This window comes from Mus pahari, chromosome 7 (assembly GCF_900095145.1).
Source record: "Mus pahari chromosome 7, PAHARI_EIJ_v1.1, whole genome shotgun sequence".
NCBI classification, from domain to species: domain Eukaryota; kingdom Metazoa; phylum Chordata; class Mammalia; order Rodentia; family Muridae; genus Mus; species Mus pahari.
The window spans coordinates 84010767-84028955 of record NC_034596.1 but is presented as its reverse complement, the minus strand read 5'-3'; the positions used below and the strand labels follow the sequence as shown (position 1 = coordinate 84028955).

Here is an 18189-nt window from a genome sequence, read left to right as displayed (position 1 = left end):
CCCAGGAAGAGCATGAGAGTACTCATTATGAGTAAAATCTTCATCATCTTTCTTCTTAGGTGTCAAACCAAACCTGGGCATCTGAGATTCAACAAAACTCAACCATACTCCTGCTCTTTGTCCCTATGTGATCTTTTTCCTTAGTCTTAAGGAAAAAAAAAATCTCTCTTCCCGTTGCTAGGGACAAAGGCCTTGGAGCCTCACTATCTCTTCTTGTCATGCCCACAACCATCTATATCACCAGCAAATTCTGTTGGCACCTCCTTCAAAACGTACTCTGAGCATAGCTACTTTTCTCATACACTGCTGACCCCCCAGCACCAAACTTCTATATCCCACCTGCATTCTGACAAGAAGCTCTTCTTTGGTTCTTTTGCTTCTTTCCTAGCCCCCTACAGTCTATTTTTGATCAAGGGCCAAAAGACATTCTAAAATGAGTTTGGGAGTCTTTGACTAAAACCCTCCACTGAAGTTTATTCTGTTAGAATAAAAGACACGGTCTTCACAATGGCCACCAAATGACCTATAAGATACATTGGACAGTGTACACCCTCACTTCTGCTCCATATGGTCATCTCTATGCCACCTTAATTCACCTCTCCAGATGTTATACTTTTCAGTCCTCTGTTTCTAGATACCTGGCATAAGACTGTGTTCCTTTACCCATGTTCCAGATGCCCCTTTCATAAACCCACTACAGTAGACTTCCCTGAGCAACATTTATCCACAGCTCCAGCCTTTGTACTCAGGACTGTTACTCTCATGCTCCTACTGGGCCACTAAACCCACAAATTTATAAATGCTGCTGTGATACATTCCCAAGTCCTAGAATAGTGTCCAGCACAGCTAGTCTCAATAAGTCTAAACTCTATACTTGCAAATTACCTCACAAAATCCTCAGGGCCTTATGAGTTGCCCTTACCACATGGCCACCCATAGATTTTCTCCCACTCCCAAAATTGACTGGATAACCAATCATCAGGCCAGTAAATCTATAAGAGTCTAAGACTCTGCCTAAGGAGAAAGAGTCCTGCCTTAGGTTTGAATGCATTCTAGCAACTAGATTAGTAATTGCAAACTGATCCAGCAACCAAACCAAGAAGCATAGTCTCTGGAAAGGCCTAGCCAATCAAGCCTCCTAATGAAGCTCTACACAATCTCACTGACATGCAGACAACTTGGCATCATAGCTGACTATTCCTCTAGTCTGATTCAGGCAGTCCTGGGGTATTCTCTGTGTTATAGTTTTCCAAGAAGTTACACAGGTCACATGAAGAAAATGATCAAACAATGCTTTGAAAAGTATAAAGCATAAACTCACAATGAGGCTACCTCCAAAACTCCCAGTGTACCAGTGAATCAAGAATCAGAAATTAAACCATTGGAGACCATCACTTCCTGTGAGTCACAAGTTTTACAGTTTCAAAAGTTGCCTTTAACAAGTAATGGGTATTACACTTGGGTTAAACAATACTTAAAGCCTTTGTCAGTCAGGTCCACGGAGAGGGTTGACAACAAAACCCTGAGGAAATGAGGCTCAGGTATAGGCCTGAAGCAGAGAAGAAAATAAATAATGGAAAAGGAAGAAAGAGATGGAAAGGAAGAAAGAAAAAGAGATATCCATTAAAGGGATTCCTGTACCCAACATTCTGTTTGCTGTTCTGTGTAGTTCATTTACTTCTAAAATACCATGAGGTCCCTATTCATATACCTGTGTTACGAGAGTACAAGGAAGTTCTAAGAGAGTCAGTGACTTACCCAAAGCCATAGAACTCATAAAAATGGAGTCAGGGATCTGATCAGATCTGTCTAGGTTCAATTTCTCCACATCCATCTCTAGAAATACTAACATTCGCCCATTGCATAGATTTATAGAGCTTTTTTTTTTTTCTGGTTTTATGAGTTTATAACCAGGCATCAAAAATGCAGGTAGTCTATAGTAGTAAACACTGGCAGCTGAGCAACCCAGAGAGATTCCAGAGCTCAAAGGAGAATTACTTCACATGGAGTAACCAAGTGCTCATATTCAGATGCATAACGCAGTAACAGCCTGCCTTCTGCATGTTCTTCAATCTCTAGGATGCCAATCATAGCCCTTAGATGCCTCTGACTCACTAGGCATTTCCCGGGAAGCGGGTAGCATTACAATCTCAACCCACAGGACCTGGAACCCTCAACCTACCTGTTCCAGGAGCTGGTTCTCAAACAGCTTTCTGGATTACATTCAACGATAATTGCTCCTTTCCAAGAATAAAGATTTTTAAAAGACTTGATAAAAAAAAAATGCCTTTTGATGTTTCTGAAGTGGAGTACTGTACACAATCTATTCTTTCTACTTCAGTGATGCCTATGCATCTTGGGATCTAGAAAATTTTTCAAATATGTCTTTTCATTTCAAGTGATTTTCCCCCATCCCATTGTACTTATTATAATAGTAACAAGGGAAGACTTTGTTTCTTTCTTTCTTTTTTTAAAGAATAATACCTAGTAGCTGAAATGATGGGAAGGTTGGGAAAGGAGGCAAACCATTCCTGAGTCTTTAAAATTCAAATCCAGCCAGGCTTTTCCAAACTTTAGGGAGGGTTTAAGATTTAATCATCTTCATTTCAAGCTTATGGTATCAAGTCTCAATGTCAACTTATATATTTTGGTGACCTTTCACAAACTGGGCTTTGTAAATCCTTGTGGTTCTTATTTGACATTATAGGCTCATGATGAGCAAAATACCTTGCATGAAATAACAAGAGTCAAAGTCTGACTTTTTTGGAATTTGCACGCTCAAACACAAAAGCAAACACATGCTGGTTTCAATGTTTCAAATATAACAAAACACAAAATAGCTGATGTTTGGAAATTGACTGGTATGGTTTATTTAAGAAGAGGAATAACTGCTGGCAAATTTGTTTATTATCATTCAATTTGCAAATATATTGATTATATAATATTAGCATTCACATACATAAAAGAAGTAGCTAAGTATAAGGATTTAATTACTGAATACTGAACTTTCATCCTGATTTGAGGTTATCAATCTCTTAAAAATCTGTCCCTTACTATGAAATGGAGCAGACATAGAAAGTTGAAACAAACCCCAAATGAGTCGTTATATGATGATAGATTGAGTCACACAGCATTTCTTATTTATGGTAAATAAATTACACCATGAAAAGAGTATGGATTCTTTCTTTTTTTCAAAAACAATTTTTTATTAGATATTTTCTTCATTTACATTTCATATGCTATCCTGAAAGTCCCCTATACCCCTCCCCCACCGCCCTGCTCCCCTACCCACCCGTTCCTGCTTCCTGGTCCTGGCCTTCCCCTGTACTGGGGTATATGATCTTCACAAGACCAAGGGCCTCTCCTCCCATTGATGGCCGACTAGGCCATCTTCTGCTACATATGCAGCTAGAGACACAAGCTCTGGGGGTACTGGTTAGTTGATATTGTTCTTCCTCCTATAGTGTTGCAGACCCCTTCAGCTCCTTGGGTACTTTCTCTAGCTCCTCCATTGGGGGCCCTGTAAGAACATGGATTCTTTGGCTTCAGCTCTGAGACTAATGCAGTAAAAATGTCCATCCTTCTATTTTTTTCTGAAGAACTTGGAATAGTAATGCAAGCCTGAAAATTTTAGCACTCAGGATGCAGAGGCAAGAGGATTAGGAGTCCATGGCCAACCTTGGCTACATTGCTTGTTTGAGGTACAACTTGGTTGCATGGGACCCTCTCTCCAACCAATCAATCAATAGATAAGAAAAGAAGCAAAGAATCTAAGAAAGGGTTAAATTTGCTTAGAAACAGTATTGGAAGGATAGCAGTGAAGGTAAAGAAAGGTTGCAAGGCTCCCTGAAACTAGCTGGGTCCATCCAGTGTAGATGAAGGGCAACAACATGTTTAGTATTCTGGAGAATGAAGGATCCTTGGAGAAATGAAAAGAAGATTGAGGTAGGAATGCATTTAAACTCCCACACAGCCTCCCCTATGGGGGAGTCCCTAGCAAGCCAAACCAAATCTCCCAGGATCAAGATGGCCTCCCATAAGATCTTGATTATGTTACCATCACTTAATCTCTAACCAAGAAAACATCAAGAAGAGGAGGTGAAGTCAAACACTTCACTTAAGAGTTTAGATGAGTCTGTTTTACTATGCACTTAAAATACTGGCACTCTCTTCCCTATACTTTATAAATCAATAGGATTCTGTGATTTCATCAATATTGAGCCTCATGTTGAACGGGGTAAACTGTAGATCAACTATAAGCCTGCATGCATCAATTGTCTTGCTCCTCATAACCAACTATCATAATGGTTAATGAATATGTGTGTGGAACATGGTTGATTAAGAAAAACTGTCATTATCAGTGACTTTTCTTGTGGATCTAAGGGAAGTCTAGTTCTCAATAAGCCTCAAATTTCAAAATACTAGAAGGATAAGCTTCCTGGTACCTTTCTTCATTCAAATTTGACAACCAAGAGACATTTAAGAGTGTTCAATAACTGCTCATGGAATTCCAGATGTGGAGCCTAAATTCTATAAGCCACCAAAGGCAGAGGTAGATACATGTTCCATGTGGCTATTTCTCACGCCTTCCAAACTTGCACCCACCCACACTCCCACCCCAACCTCTACCAAACACACGCCCTGTCCTTTGGCCTAATGCAGAAAACTGCCTGGAGTATTTGGCGATGACTGCAAGAAGCAATTGCATTTTATAACAGCCCATTAGTGCAAAGCTCTTTAATGAAAATGAAAGCCGTTAATGAAGCCGAAAGGCAGTGGAAACCTCCACTTTGGAGAGGGCAATTAGAGAGGAGAGGATGGGAGAACCATAAATACAAATCCAGAACAAGGTACTCTGTGATCAAGCCTTACACATAATGTAGTCAGGACAAATCAGACCACTGGTTCCTTGCTTTTTAAAAAGAGATATGCGCAAATGTTTAAAATTGCCCTTCTCCAGGCTTCCATTCTACCTCTCTAGACCCCATATTGCAGAATGATTCAACCTCAAAATGTTGTACCTTTACACTTAAAAAATACAAACAGCAAGTGGGGTTTTAAAACTATGATAGAAGGCTTTCCTGTAGAGGACCACACGCTAAAGCAAAATGAGTCACAAAAGTGAACTTTGCAATTACTGTATTATTTTTATAGCTCCTGTGAATCAGAAGTACTCTTATTTTCACAAAGGCAAAGATTGCAGAACAGTCTCTGGCCAAACATGCTACTTCCTGTGAAAAGACAAGACTAGAGATTGCTGCTTCCAGGATGAGCACAAAAAAGATCTTTCTGAGGTTTTTGATGCTGTGTCAGAAACCATCTGATAGGATCCTGTCCCTCTATACTGACACCTCAATGTCCCACTGTACTTCCTTTGATATCCAGATTTGCAGCTATGAGAAAAACAGCATCAGGCCTGTATCCATCTCAACTCCTTAACCACACCTGACATTCTTTGAGAATGGGTGAACACATCATTTTTATATGCAGGTAAGGAATTATGTCATCTCAAATCTTTTCTTCTTTGCCTAGAGAACCTGCCATTCTTGGCATTCTCTTTGCCCATAACTATTTCCATGTGTATGATAGTAAAATTACACGTATTACAATTCATGGTATCAAGAAAAACCAAAGTGGACATCACATCTCACCTCCAATGTTATCCCGTGAATACACCCATGGTAAGCACAGGCATTTGTGCATGAGGGACTAAGTAAATAATCAAACTCAAGGCAGATGCTGATAGACTTGCACTGGCTTTTTGTCTTTATAAAAGATAAGCTATTGTGTAATTTTTTATTGCTATTACATGGCATAATGATGTCAATCAAACTCTATTGCATCAAACAACTGAATCCAATGTTGTAGTTAATGATGATGGATGCATTTCAAATCTTTCACACCAGGAAACATGGATCAAACATTCTCCCTAATAGTTCTCATCTAGGCATTTAACAAAGCTACTAGTAAAGCAAAAATATAGAACCTGACATACCATGAGAGGAAGCTTCAACAGAAGAATCATAGTCTATTGAGCAAATAATCCAATAGACTCATGAGGACTTTTTCCATAGAATTCTGTGGTGGTGTGATGGCCCTTAAGGGTTATGTATTGGAATGATTGGTCACCAGAGAGTGGCACCATTAAGAAGTGTGGCCTTGTTTGAGTAAGTGTGGCCTTGTTTGAGTAGGTGTGGCCTTGTTTGAGTAGGTGTGGCCTTGTTTGAGTAGGTGTGGCCTTGATTGAGTAGGTGTGGCCTTATTGAAGGAAGTGTGTCACTGGTGATAGGCTTTAAGGTTTCAAATGTTCAATCCAGGTGCAGTGTCTCTCACACTTCCTGCTTCCTATAGATATGATGTAGAACTCTTCTTCTCCAGCATCATGTCTGCTTGCATACCACCATGCCTTCTGCCATGCTGATAATGAACTAAATGTCTACTATGTAGCCAAGTCCCAGTTAAATACTTTCCTTTATAAGAGTCGCTGTGGTTGTGGTGTCTCTTCACAGCAATAGAACTAAGACAACTTCCTAGTGGTCTCCTAGTCACTCATGGCCTGTGGGGACTTGCACTGGGTCTTATTCAGGCTGAAATTCATCTTCTACAATTTTTTGGGTGCTTCCTCTTCTGCTTCTACAGTAGGCCCCAAGAGAAATTGGGATGGTGGAAGAAAAAGGCTAGGCACTTAGCAGCCTATACATATTGCAGCAGATCTACTGATCTACTTCATCAGCATCAAGCAATTCCCCTGCTGCCCCTTCCCCTGGGTCCTCCTGTACTGGATAGCTTTGTGTCAACTTGACACAGCTGGAGTTATCACAGAGAAAGGAGCTTCAGTTGGGGAAATGCCTCCATGAGATCCAGCTGTAAGGCATTTTCTCAATTAGTGATCAAGTGGGGAGGGCCCCTTGTGGGTGGTGCCATCTCTGGGCTGGCAGTCTTGGGTTCTATAAGAGAGTGGACTGAGCAAGCCAGTGGAAGCAAGCCAGTAAAGAACATCCTTCCATGGCTTCTGCATCAGCTCCTGCTTTCCGACCTGCTTGAGTTCCAGTCCTGCATCCTTTGGTGATCAACAGCAGTATGGAAATGTAAGCCAAATAAACCCTTTCCTCCCCAACTTGCTTCTTGGTTATGATGTTGTGCAGGAATAGAAACCCTGACTAAGACACCTCCTAAGCCAGCATTCTCATGGAAATGAGAGGTCTCCTATTATTTTTGTCCAAAACACTTCTTATCCCCCAATGCAATATACAACTTTTCCTTTGCAGTTTTATCTGTTCTTTCTCCTAGAGTATGAGCTTGGTAATGGGAAAGTTCTTCATTCACCATTGTAACACTGTTGTAAAAGTGGAAGGCAGGGGACAGATACTCCATAAACATTTGCTGCATACGTGAGTGTTATAAACCAATGAGTCTGCCCAAACAAAACAATAATCCCTTACAGTTTCTTGTAGCTGTAGAGAAGTAGAATAACGTGTTGAGTTCAGGCCTGGGATCTGAGTTGTAATAAGGACAGTGGGGTAAGCAACTTTTTCTTTGGGAATAGGAGTTACAAGTAAAGGTTATGGAGAGCACAAAGACTGAAGGGCCAGATTGCTGGCCATGGCGTCAGACCTGTGACAATGCTATGTTCACACTGGTAGCTTCATTTGGGATTCCCCTTCTTCCAAGCAAGCTGACTTCTATTGACTTTCCCAGACCCCACTCAAACTACAGCTTTAGGTTCACAGTAGGAGTCTGTGACGTCCACACTTACCTCTTTACCTGATTTTCCTTTGGCTATGCCAGCTCTGCACTTAAGACATAGCTTTTGTGTTTCATTTTAATATATTAATACATTAACAACCTCTAACATCTGTTGAGTGACATCTACCTGCCAAAAACTCATCTTAAGCTCCTTGTATGGCTTGCATAGTAATATGTACCATGTACCAAGCTTTCTTCTAAGTGTCTTAAATGTATAAACTGGTTCAATCCTCTCAGCCTTCACAGGCAAGAAACTGAGGCACAGAATGGTTTTTATACCTAGCACAAGGCAACATAGCTAGTAAGCATACAAACTGGATTTTAATACAGCCCAGGTCTCTTCATGACTGTGTTTAATGCTCGTCTCTTTCACCAGAATAAAGATAAGGCAGAAACAGCCTTTGTGTTCCCCATGCCTAGGACAGATCACAGCATGGCATGAGATGTTCGGCAAATATGAATTGATTTTAAAATGTGTAACTTCAGAGGGCCTTTCACCTCCCATCACTCTGCAGCTGCTATGCCTCAATCCAGTCTCTCCTCATGAGTGTTCTAGTTAACTTCTCTCACCCTGCTGTCATGCACATGCACCCCACCTCCACCATGGCCTTTTGTTCTTTTCTCTCTAATTACTTCCTCTAGCTTGTCAATCATATGCATGACTCTCTTGCAGCGTCCTTCAACCTGTCACCTTCTTGGTCTACAAGGAATTCCAAAGTGAACACGCTATTCATTTCAGTCAAAAGTCTGGAAAACAAACTAATTTCTCTTCTCTGTGCACCCTTTCCAGAGAGGTCTACTGGTTGGTAAGCACAGGAAATGGTGCCCTTCTAAGATTCATGACTTGTCCTTTCAACAGTTGTCAAGAATGGAAGCAACTATATGAACACTGAGAAAATGCATTAAGAGAGTCTACTTTGGGCTGCTGAGATGGCTCTCAGGGAAAAGGTGCTTGCCTCCAAGCCTGACAACCTTAATTCAACCCAAGGGACCTACATTGTAGAGACAACTAACTCCCATGAGTTGTCCTCTGACCTCCACCCTCAGGTCATGTTACACATACAACTGCAATAAACACACAAATTTATTCTTTTTAAAAATGAGGGGCTAAGTCTATGTAGACATAGTTTTCCTAAGTCTTTGAAAACTCCATTGAACACATCCAAATAATGTAACTCTCATCAATCCACACCCTGTACAAAGCATTAAGAATATTTCCAAGGATGACTCCAGGGAGTCCAACAGAAGCAGATATCTATTTGGGCTGCCATGCTCACCCTCTTGATAATTATCCCATGAGCAAGCTGACCAATTTTTCTGATTGGCTCAGGACTAGAATGTTTCTGGGATGCCAGCTTTTCAACACTAAAAAATGTATAAGTCAGTTGCCTTATCCAGAGTGGTAATTAGTGGTAGAAAATGGGTCTACAGAGCAAGAATTGTTGAGAGATATACCCCATAGTTGACAACCCAAATAATACAATATTTAATTTACTTTGAACCTGCTATGGTTTAGATAATGAAGTGTCTCCCAAGAATGTTCATGTATTGTAAGCCTGGTTCCTAGCTTATAGCCTGTTGAGAGGAAATTAGAGTGGGAGGGAGTTAATGTCATCAAGTGATTACTCTACTGATTAATCAAAACTGGATGAGCTACTAGAACATGGAACATAGAAGGAGGCAATGAATGAATTACTAGGGGCTTAACTTTGAAGGTTATATACCTGTTGTCTATAATGCCTCCTCTCTCTTCAACCCATCCTTCCAGTGGACGACGAGCTAAAGCAATTTGCTCCATCATATGTCCTTGACCATGATGGTCAGTCTTGCTATGGTTGGATCCCAAAGCAAGCCATGGATCCAAATGACCATAGGTTGAACCCTTTAAAATTTGAGCAAAAATAAGTCTTCCCTCCACTGAAGCTGTCCATGTCAGACATTTATCTAATGATCTAATTTATAAATCTAACACAGAGGATTTTATAGACACAAGAGATTTTCAAGTTAGATGGGACCTTAGATATGGTCAATTCAAGTACAAGACTTTTGTATACATGGGGGAAAAAAAAGCAAAAATAATTCTTCCATGGTGACCGATAGCAGAACCTGGGAAAGAATGCTAATCCTTTAGACAATGCTACTTTTATTTCATCAGAAGTTTTCAAACTGTTCTTTTATGTGCTTCTTGCCCTAGTTCATGTTGAAAGTCCATTGTCCATATAGACTGTATGTCTAGAGTGATGGTCTGCCTAATAGGTAATAATAGGTAAGATTTATCAAGCGCACACTATTTACCAGACACAGTGCCTACATGCTGTACTTGTTTAACCCTCATATAATCCTTGAGAAACTGTTATAATTTTCCAGTTTAAAGATAAAGTAGTAATCTTAATCATTAGGGGCAACACATAAACTTCTGCCTCTAAGACTATCATACTAATGAAAAAGGAAGGGATTCAATCTTGTAAACCAAGACATGACCAAGTGAGGAACATGAATGCTTTCTCAAATATAACTCATGGCGCCTCCTCCTGACTACAAGTAAGTCAGCGGGACTTCACTGATGCCTGGATTCCTATGCATACCTATGGATAACACATATATCTCTTTGTTTGGATACTCTGTTCAAAGAAATTTCCTCCATTTGACCTTGCTTGTGCCATCCCCCACTGTTCCTGAGTATATTGGCCTTCTGACCTTGACTGCCATCCTCTGATACTTTGCTTCCTTCTGTGAGCCATCACTGTGACACCACCCAATTTAGCATCACATATGAACGTCATTACCAGGAGCATAGTCATTCTTTCAGATCATTAAGCGATGATGGTTAAATTGGGTCTTCTCACCTGACCCCATCACACCCTGAGAGCTATGGCCCGTTTGTCATCCCTCGCATCTTCCAGCAGGCTTTCATCCTGAGTGACACAGCTTCCCCCCTGGCCAATTTGAATCAATTTCTTGGGTAAGACTTCAAGCGTTTCTCCTCCAAGTGATTTTACTAAATCCCAGATATATTACAGACACGGAGTGCTTGTTACCTCCTAGAACTAAGGCTTGCTTTTGGTACTGATCAGAATGTCCTGACACAGTTTGTCCTTTTATAAACGCATTCTCGTTGCTTTTATCTGTTGGACTGCAAATTCCCCCACGTTGCTTAATCTCTTAATTTAGTTTTCTTATACTTGAAAATGAAGGTAAGTTTAAAGGGCAATGGCTGTTAACATGACTTCTTTCTGAAAATAACATTGTTCTCAGATTGCTGCATTTACTTCTCTGTTCCACTTTCTGACACCCACTCTATTAGCAGATAAATATTAGAATGTACCCCAGTTTGAACAGGTACTGATACAGCAGCCATGGTATCCCAGGACCCATGATGTTGCTGGGGATATACTATGCTGTGAATATCTACATGTATGCTTTGCCATCTATTTCCTCCCCCAGATTCTCAGACCCCATGTGGAAAGCAAGTAGATAAGAAGACTTTCAGTCTCAGTTAGAGAAAAGACTCTCTAAGGGGTTCAAGGTCTCAGAGGATGTAATTAGAGCTCTAGATTTCATTTCCAGGTCCTGTGTCTTTCTATCTTCTTCCTTCTAAAACCCATATTGCCTGACTTTGGCCCTTCCACTGTAGCTGGAGAACAGCAATGTGATAATCTCTCGGTGCTATTACAAGGATGAAGGGAAGTCCCAGACATAAGCCACCAAGACTCCGGAGCTTAGGGAATACCACCCTCAGAGAAAGAGCTCAGAGCTGCTATGTACAGAGCTGGGATCACACCAGGGGTTTTCTGCTTGTTCAAGTGCTTACACGGATACCTCATAATCAGTGCACAGTAGCCATGAAAACTGAGCTCACCGAGCTCTTGGACCAGGTTCCAATGAGTCCCTGTCACAGGCAAGGTTGGGGGTCACACAGCTTATTCTTTCCTTACCCAGTCTGGGGGAAGCACCTCTATGTTATAAGAATACTTAGACAGATGCAGCATCACTGTGGGGCCTGCAGGGTCTGACCACAGGCTCCTACCAGTCTGGCCTCTTTCTCCCTGTCACAGCAGACCTACCCATTGATCTATTCCCCTGCCATAGTGTGGCTTTGAGAAGACTCAGACGATAAATGGTGCTGCTGTTTATAGTAACACCCCTCCCTTCCATTCATAGTGCACTTTCCCAGTTTAAAAACTGCTTTCATTTGCTCTCCCGACACACCTGGGGCAGGCAAGAAAATATTTTAACTTTCTTCAACAGATGAGGCTCCAGATGTGCTGCAACTTGGCCAAGCTTCACCTTCAGCAACACAGAGTCAGGACTTAACCCAGACATCTCACACAGAGTATTTCTGTGTTAGGATCCCTCCTCTTTTCTATGACATCAGCTCTTCCTATTATTTCTCTCTCCTCTACTTCAAATCTTAGTTTCTGCAACCCCAACCCACCTTTACCTTATCCACCACAGAAATGAGAATATCATCTCCCCCCTTTTTATAGGTTGAAAACTGAGAGGCATATATAACATTTCTAGTTCATATCTAAATCTTTCAAGGGCTTTTCCTATGAGCTTCCCCTCCTGTGGTTGTGGATTTATGCCTGGCACTGTACCAAATACCTTGTAACACTAATCTGACTAGCTACACACAATAAGCCCAGCATCCTTCAGGCTTTGAACACCTATCTATAGAAGCCTAACAGTTGTCGTGGTGAGCCTAGCCTCAAGGGGTTCACAACCTGACTAGCGAAATGCATACTCTGCAACACCCACTGCAGAAGGGGGTGGTACCAAATAGGTATTACGGAGTGATAGCACGGGATGCACAATAGTGACACCAGGGATAAAACTGAAATTAACATTAACAGATGGCTAGAAATGGCTAGATACCTGAGAAAAGGGCATGGCGTGGACCAAGATGAGGAGGCAAGGCTATAGCCGGGCTATGTACTGGAGGGATGTAGGTATCAGAATCTGTCAGTAGATATGATGGGAACCGAATTGGAGCTAAAATGTGGATGCTAGTGTAGGGAGCTAAGACTTCATTTTTTGAAGGACCAAGGGGGGTCTTTTACTAGTAGAGTGACATTATGGGGTTCACGGAAGATATGTCTGTGACACTTCAGAAGACAGTCCATCAAGTCAGGCAGTATGACTGGCACAGATACCAGATAGTTACAACACAATGTGATGTGGTTACTGGAGCATCTGGGCTCTGAGGACATATTCACAGAAGAGCCAGAGCAAGGTAGATGATGTTCAAGAACAGTTGGAATGGGAAGACTTCATCATGCTTCCCAAGATGATCAGGACATGTGTCCTGCCTAACACACTCTGTGTCCCTTCTTCAAAACCTCACATGCATGGCTTGCCCATATGTATCTTCTCCAAGGGATTGTTAACATTCTGAACACAAGGGTCAGGCCTTTCTCATTCATACAACCCTAACCCCTGAGAACCTAGAGAGACTCCATATTTTTAGCTTATCATAGAGCTCAAGAGTTGATTAAGTGGAAAGGAAAGACAATTTGCTTTGTGGTTTAGGAGTAGCATGGTAGAAAAGAATGAAAAGTTTGGGGTAAATAACAATTTGAGCCAAATCTCATTGAAAGAGACAAAGGAGAGGTCTACAGCAGAAGATCCATGCCCTGCAAGCCTTCAGAGCCCTCCCTCATCTCTGCTCCGTGTCCCTTAGATAGGTAACTCTTAGCTATTCAGTGATGTGATGTCTAACTCGTGAACACCTTCAAAATGGATCTGGAGGGCACAGGGCCAGCAAGGGGTCCAAAGGCCACCTAGTTAGTGAGGATGTAGCATGCTGGTAAATACATATCTTTCTTTTCATTGATTCAGCAACCTTGAAACTTTAAAAGTATTCTTTAAATAAAAAAGTTCCCCTCGACTCTCCACTTCTTATTACCCTGGAAGCAGAGTGTTAGTAACAATGCCTTCCTCTAAGCAACTGACTCAGAAATGTGTTAGCAAAGAAAATCAGCTAAATCAAACAGAGAGCTCTGATGGAAACTTTGCAGCAAAGCTCGTGTTTGGTAAAGAGCAGAGAGAGGAAACAGGGAGAAAGTCAAGTATAAAGGTGCAAATATTGACGGCTCCAGAAAGAAACTGGTGGACAGGACAGGAGAGTCTAGAAGGACAGATAATGAATCTTTATGAAGAATGACATTTTTTTTGTTCCATCTTTCAATGTAACCCCTGAAATATTTAGTTCTCCCTTTCCCATCTCAGGGAATTTTTAGATGTCTATATTGCCTCTACTGTTAGGAGCAAGATGGAAAGTAGTAACCCTGGGGGTGGAGGTGGAGTAAAGAAGTGCTCAAGACAGAGATACAATAAACCTCCCAGCAAGGATAATTAAGTGCTGGGGTGATGGTGAGATATTCTCTTTAAACTTCAATTTCTTCATCAGTGAAATGGGAACAATAAATGTACCACAATGAACTGCAATGCAAAATGGATTCATTGAGCAGTATACATTGTCCCAGTGTGGTGCATAGGAGATTCACAGTGTGCCCAAAACCCTGTGCACTCTCCATATGAGCCCCCCCCCCCTTTCTTCCCTTTGCATCTTTTGGGAAATTATGGGATTAAGAGAAATCACAGACACAAGCACTTTCTGTTCCCCTGACTCCATGCTAGGTAAAATTTCATATTCTTCAGAACAACAGGGTAAGGGCCCTATTTGGATTATTCTCAAAGCAATTCACTGGAAGCCGAGGTGTCTGGCCAGGAGTAGATAAGGTCAGATTTTGCACAGGCGACCTCAAGCCTGGCCTAAAGGAGATTAACACCCATTCCATGTTTTCAGGACCCCAGTGATGGAATACATAATTCATTTCTTTCTGTGTATTTCTCATCTCATAGCCTCAATCCAGATTTAAGTTTCAAACACTTTCATTTGTAACTGTAATAATAACAAAAATCCTGGTGCAGGCTCCCTTCGCAAGTGATGCACAATTTTCTGTGGCTCTCCTGTTACAGGATTAGTCCTCCGGGGAAGCCAAAGATCCACACTTTAACCTTTCTCAGAATACTGAATAACCACTTAGCCTTACAGCTGTTCATACCACATCCCAGAAGACAGCAGGTAAACACCACCATCCAGCCACTGCCAGCTGGGACTGGAGCCATTCCTCACCATAAACCTCTCAGCCAATAAAGACGCAGGAAGCCAATTGTGGACACAGAGCCTCCTAATTCACCTGTGTCCCCAACAGCAGCCCAGTACTTCTAGTTTGCTCCTAGCTTTAGTCCAAATAAAACAGTCGAATCAACCAGAGGGTTAAGTACCCTGCTTTGTTATAAGCTAAACATTTACTTCTCTGTGTTTGTATGTAGATCTGGTCTTCCTGTGGGATTATACAGATAAGAAATAGAGAGGGTGTGATCAAATAGGACTGAACAGAGCCCAGAGATCTCCAGACGGATAATATATTTTTAGAAAAATCAAGTGCAGCACACTCCATGTCCAGCTACAAGCCTCAGTGCCCGCTGTGAGCTGGTGAGAATATAACAGCATCTTCATACAGCCATGGATCTCTTAGGCCTATAAGAACTACTAGTATGTAAGAAAATACTTTTAGAAATTCAGGGAAGGGGTTAGGACTTGAGGATAGCACACATATGATACTTTTACCTGATAAGCCCAAAAAATTTATACCAGGCAGCTTGTGAATATCTGTAGATTCCCCCAAATGAGTCTTTGATATAATTCATTACAAAACTAGGGGAGATTTAGGGTGATAGAATTAATTACAAACTATTCTCCATGGATTTCTTTTTCCTTATTAGAGTGGATAAAATAGCACTGTGTAGCTATCATAAAAGACATGAGTGAATGTTCCCCAGACTCTGGGAAATAAGCCAGTGTCATCATGTCCTGTACAGACATGAATGCAGAGACAAAACCCCACCTCTGACATCCAATGAGAATGAGAAGGCTTGAGTTTTGCCAGATGCCTCCTTAACTACCTAACAGTAACCACGTGATCCGAAGAAGAACCAGAATCCCTGGCGTCTTAGTGCTGCCCTCCTCTTTGAGGTCTTCACCTTCTGGCCTGACCGTAGAGGGGAGTAGACCAGATGGCTTCATTTGCAGCATCATTCAAGCTGAAAGCCTTAAAGACTTCCTAAGACTGGTCTATGCATGAGTAGTCTTGGCAAGCTTCTCTAGGGAGCTTGTTAAAAATGCAGAATATCATCTTCCAGCCCAACTCTCCTATTTCAGAGCCTGCCTTCAACAAATGGCCAATTGAATCATGTGCACAGTAAACTATAAGAATCCCTGCTCTTCCCCAATATGGATTGAGGAAGTCAAAGGTACCTGGGGCCTGAGGAACAGCAGCCCATTGAAGAAGATTTTCTGGTATTGACTTATAGGACATGACCATCACCGTCTCAGAGCTAATGTTTCTTAAGACTTTTTTTATTCTGCCTGCTTCTCCAGCCACGGTCTGTTGTTGCTGGCTACACTGGTGGGAATGAGTAAAATTCGTGATGATACCAGTGGCCATGGGTCAAGAGGGAGCAAACATCAGCTATAAAACAGGAGTCATACTGTCTCAAAAGCCTAAATGGAATGTATGGCTGAGAATTAGGTCAGTATGCTAAGGGGCAGCAGCTGATTAAGCGCAGCTGAAAAGGAAAACTGAGAATGAAGCAGGGCATCTGAGAAAGAGATATTTACTAAGAGCCACTCTGTTAAAAAACACACTTGAGACTAGAGGACCTCCTTAGTCCTTTATCCATCAATAGCAATCCATGTCAGGTGACCTAAATAGAGCCCAGAGATCTAAGCAGATGGGAAACTCCATCAGAGCAGTTTTTACTTAAAGTGACATGAGGCTGGCAACCCTCGATCCTCACGGGTATTGCCTTGCCTCTTTTCATAACAGTGAACCAAGATCCCTCATCACACAGATGCTAGGGTACTTGCCACCTTTCCCTTCTGTCTACAAATGATGCCTCTGCTGGTACCCTGAGTAGGCTGATATCCATTCTCAAGAAACAGGAGCTCCTTACAGACAGATGATGAAGATGTACACTCATGATTTATCAAGTCCCTACTGAAGGCACGCTTGGATTTGGTCTTGCATTTTAAAATTTATTTTAGCCACATATATTTGCTGCCCCCAAATCCATTCTTTTAGATTTGAGGTCTAGTCTCCAGTCTTCCCTTAAATCTCAAATACTACAGAAAATGTCAACTCTGTACTATGAGTGACTCAGACTCCCAAACGCCAGCAAAACCCATAATTATAGGCAATTAGTAACTTATGGGGGAACTGGTTAGTTTGAAGTTCCAGGGTCTTTTGTAACTAGCTGAGAAGAGGGTTATCGTACTAAGGTTATCATACTAAGTTAGTGATCCTGACTACAGGGAAAACATGGATTATCACTCTATGATTGGTACAGGAAGAACAGCCAGGAGACCCACTAAAGACATCTCTTTATATAGTCCTGTGGTTATAATCTCTGCAGGACTGGAACAGCTCAATCCAGGCAGTACCATCAAAAGGCTAGTCCTTTGGGAATGTATGTGTGAGTTATCTCCCAAGCAAATCAGCATCAATACTTGAAGAGAAAAGGAATACAGAACACATAACAAAAGAAAGTAGTTATAAACACTAAATATGGCCAATTATTAGAATACAGACTTCAATTAGGATAATTATATCCTTATTTTGTCATAAATATGCATGTATAGTAAATGTCTTTGAGTGCTTTCTCCTTTTAATCTCTTACCATGTGCCATGAGATATATTACTTTACATGGTAAAATAGGGAGAGTGTTTTCTCTGCACCATAATACTTAAGATATACGTTATCAAAGAGAGGAGTGAACATCAGTCAAAGAATTTACTACTTCTTCTTCTTGGGACAGGGAATGTGTTTCCAGTTGTACATAGGATAGAAGGGCCCTGTTGAGTAGATCTTTATTTTTTTTTCCACTGAGTAATTAAGTATCACTTAAGGAGATGTGTGTGAATATCAAGTTGACAGGGAGTAGACCTGAGCTACTGAAGCTTGAGCCAACTTGAAGGATTCATCCTGGGTATCCAAACCAAGCACTACTTCTGAGTGTGTCTCTGAGTATGTTTCTGTGTGAGAATGAGTAAAACAGACTCCGGTCTTTGACAGCCTCAATAGCGTAAAAATGTGAACAAAGAACTCATTGTTTGTGACTGATGCCTTAATCTAAGCCATCAGTCTTCTCCTTACCTCTATCTGGTATTTATACCATCATTTCTTAGGCCTTAAGTTCCAACTGTAACCATGTCTTCTCATTTTTCTCTCCAACTTGCAGATGACAGACACTAGTGATCACCTGAGCGCTCCCTCTCTGTCCCTCTCTGTCTCTCTCTCTGTCTGTCTCTCTCTGTCTGTCTCTCTCTCCCTCCCTCCCCTCCCTCCCCTCCCTCCCCCCTCTCTCTCTTTCCTCTC

At 41.5% G+C, this 18189-nt stretch overlaps 1 protein-coding gene across 34 annotated transcripts in view; it reads right to left on the bottom strand.

Moving 5' to 3' along the window:
* Nrxn3 (neurexin 3) overlaps positions 1-18189 on the bottom strand; it is a 1590688-nt gene that overhangs the window by 1428492 nt on the left and 144007 nt on the right. The window lies entirely within an intron of this gene.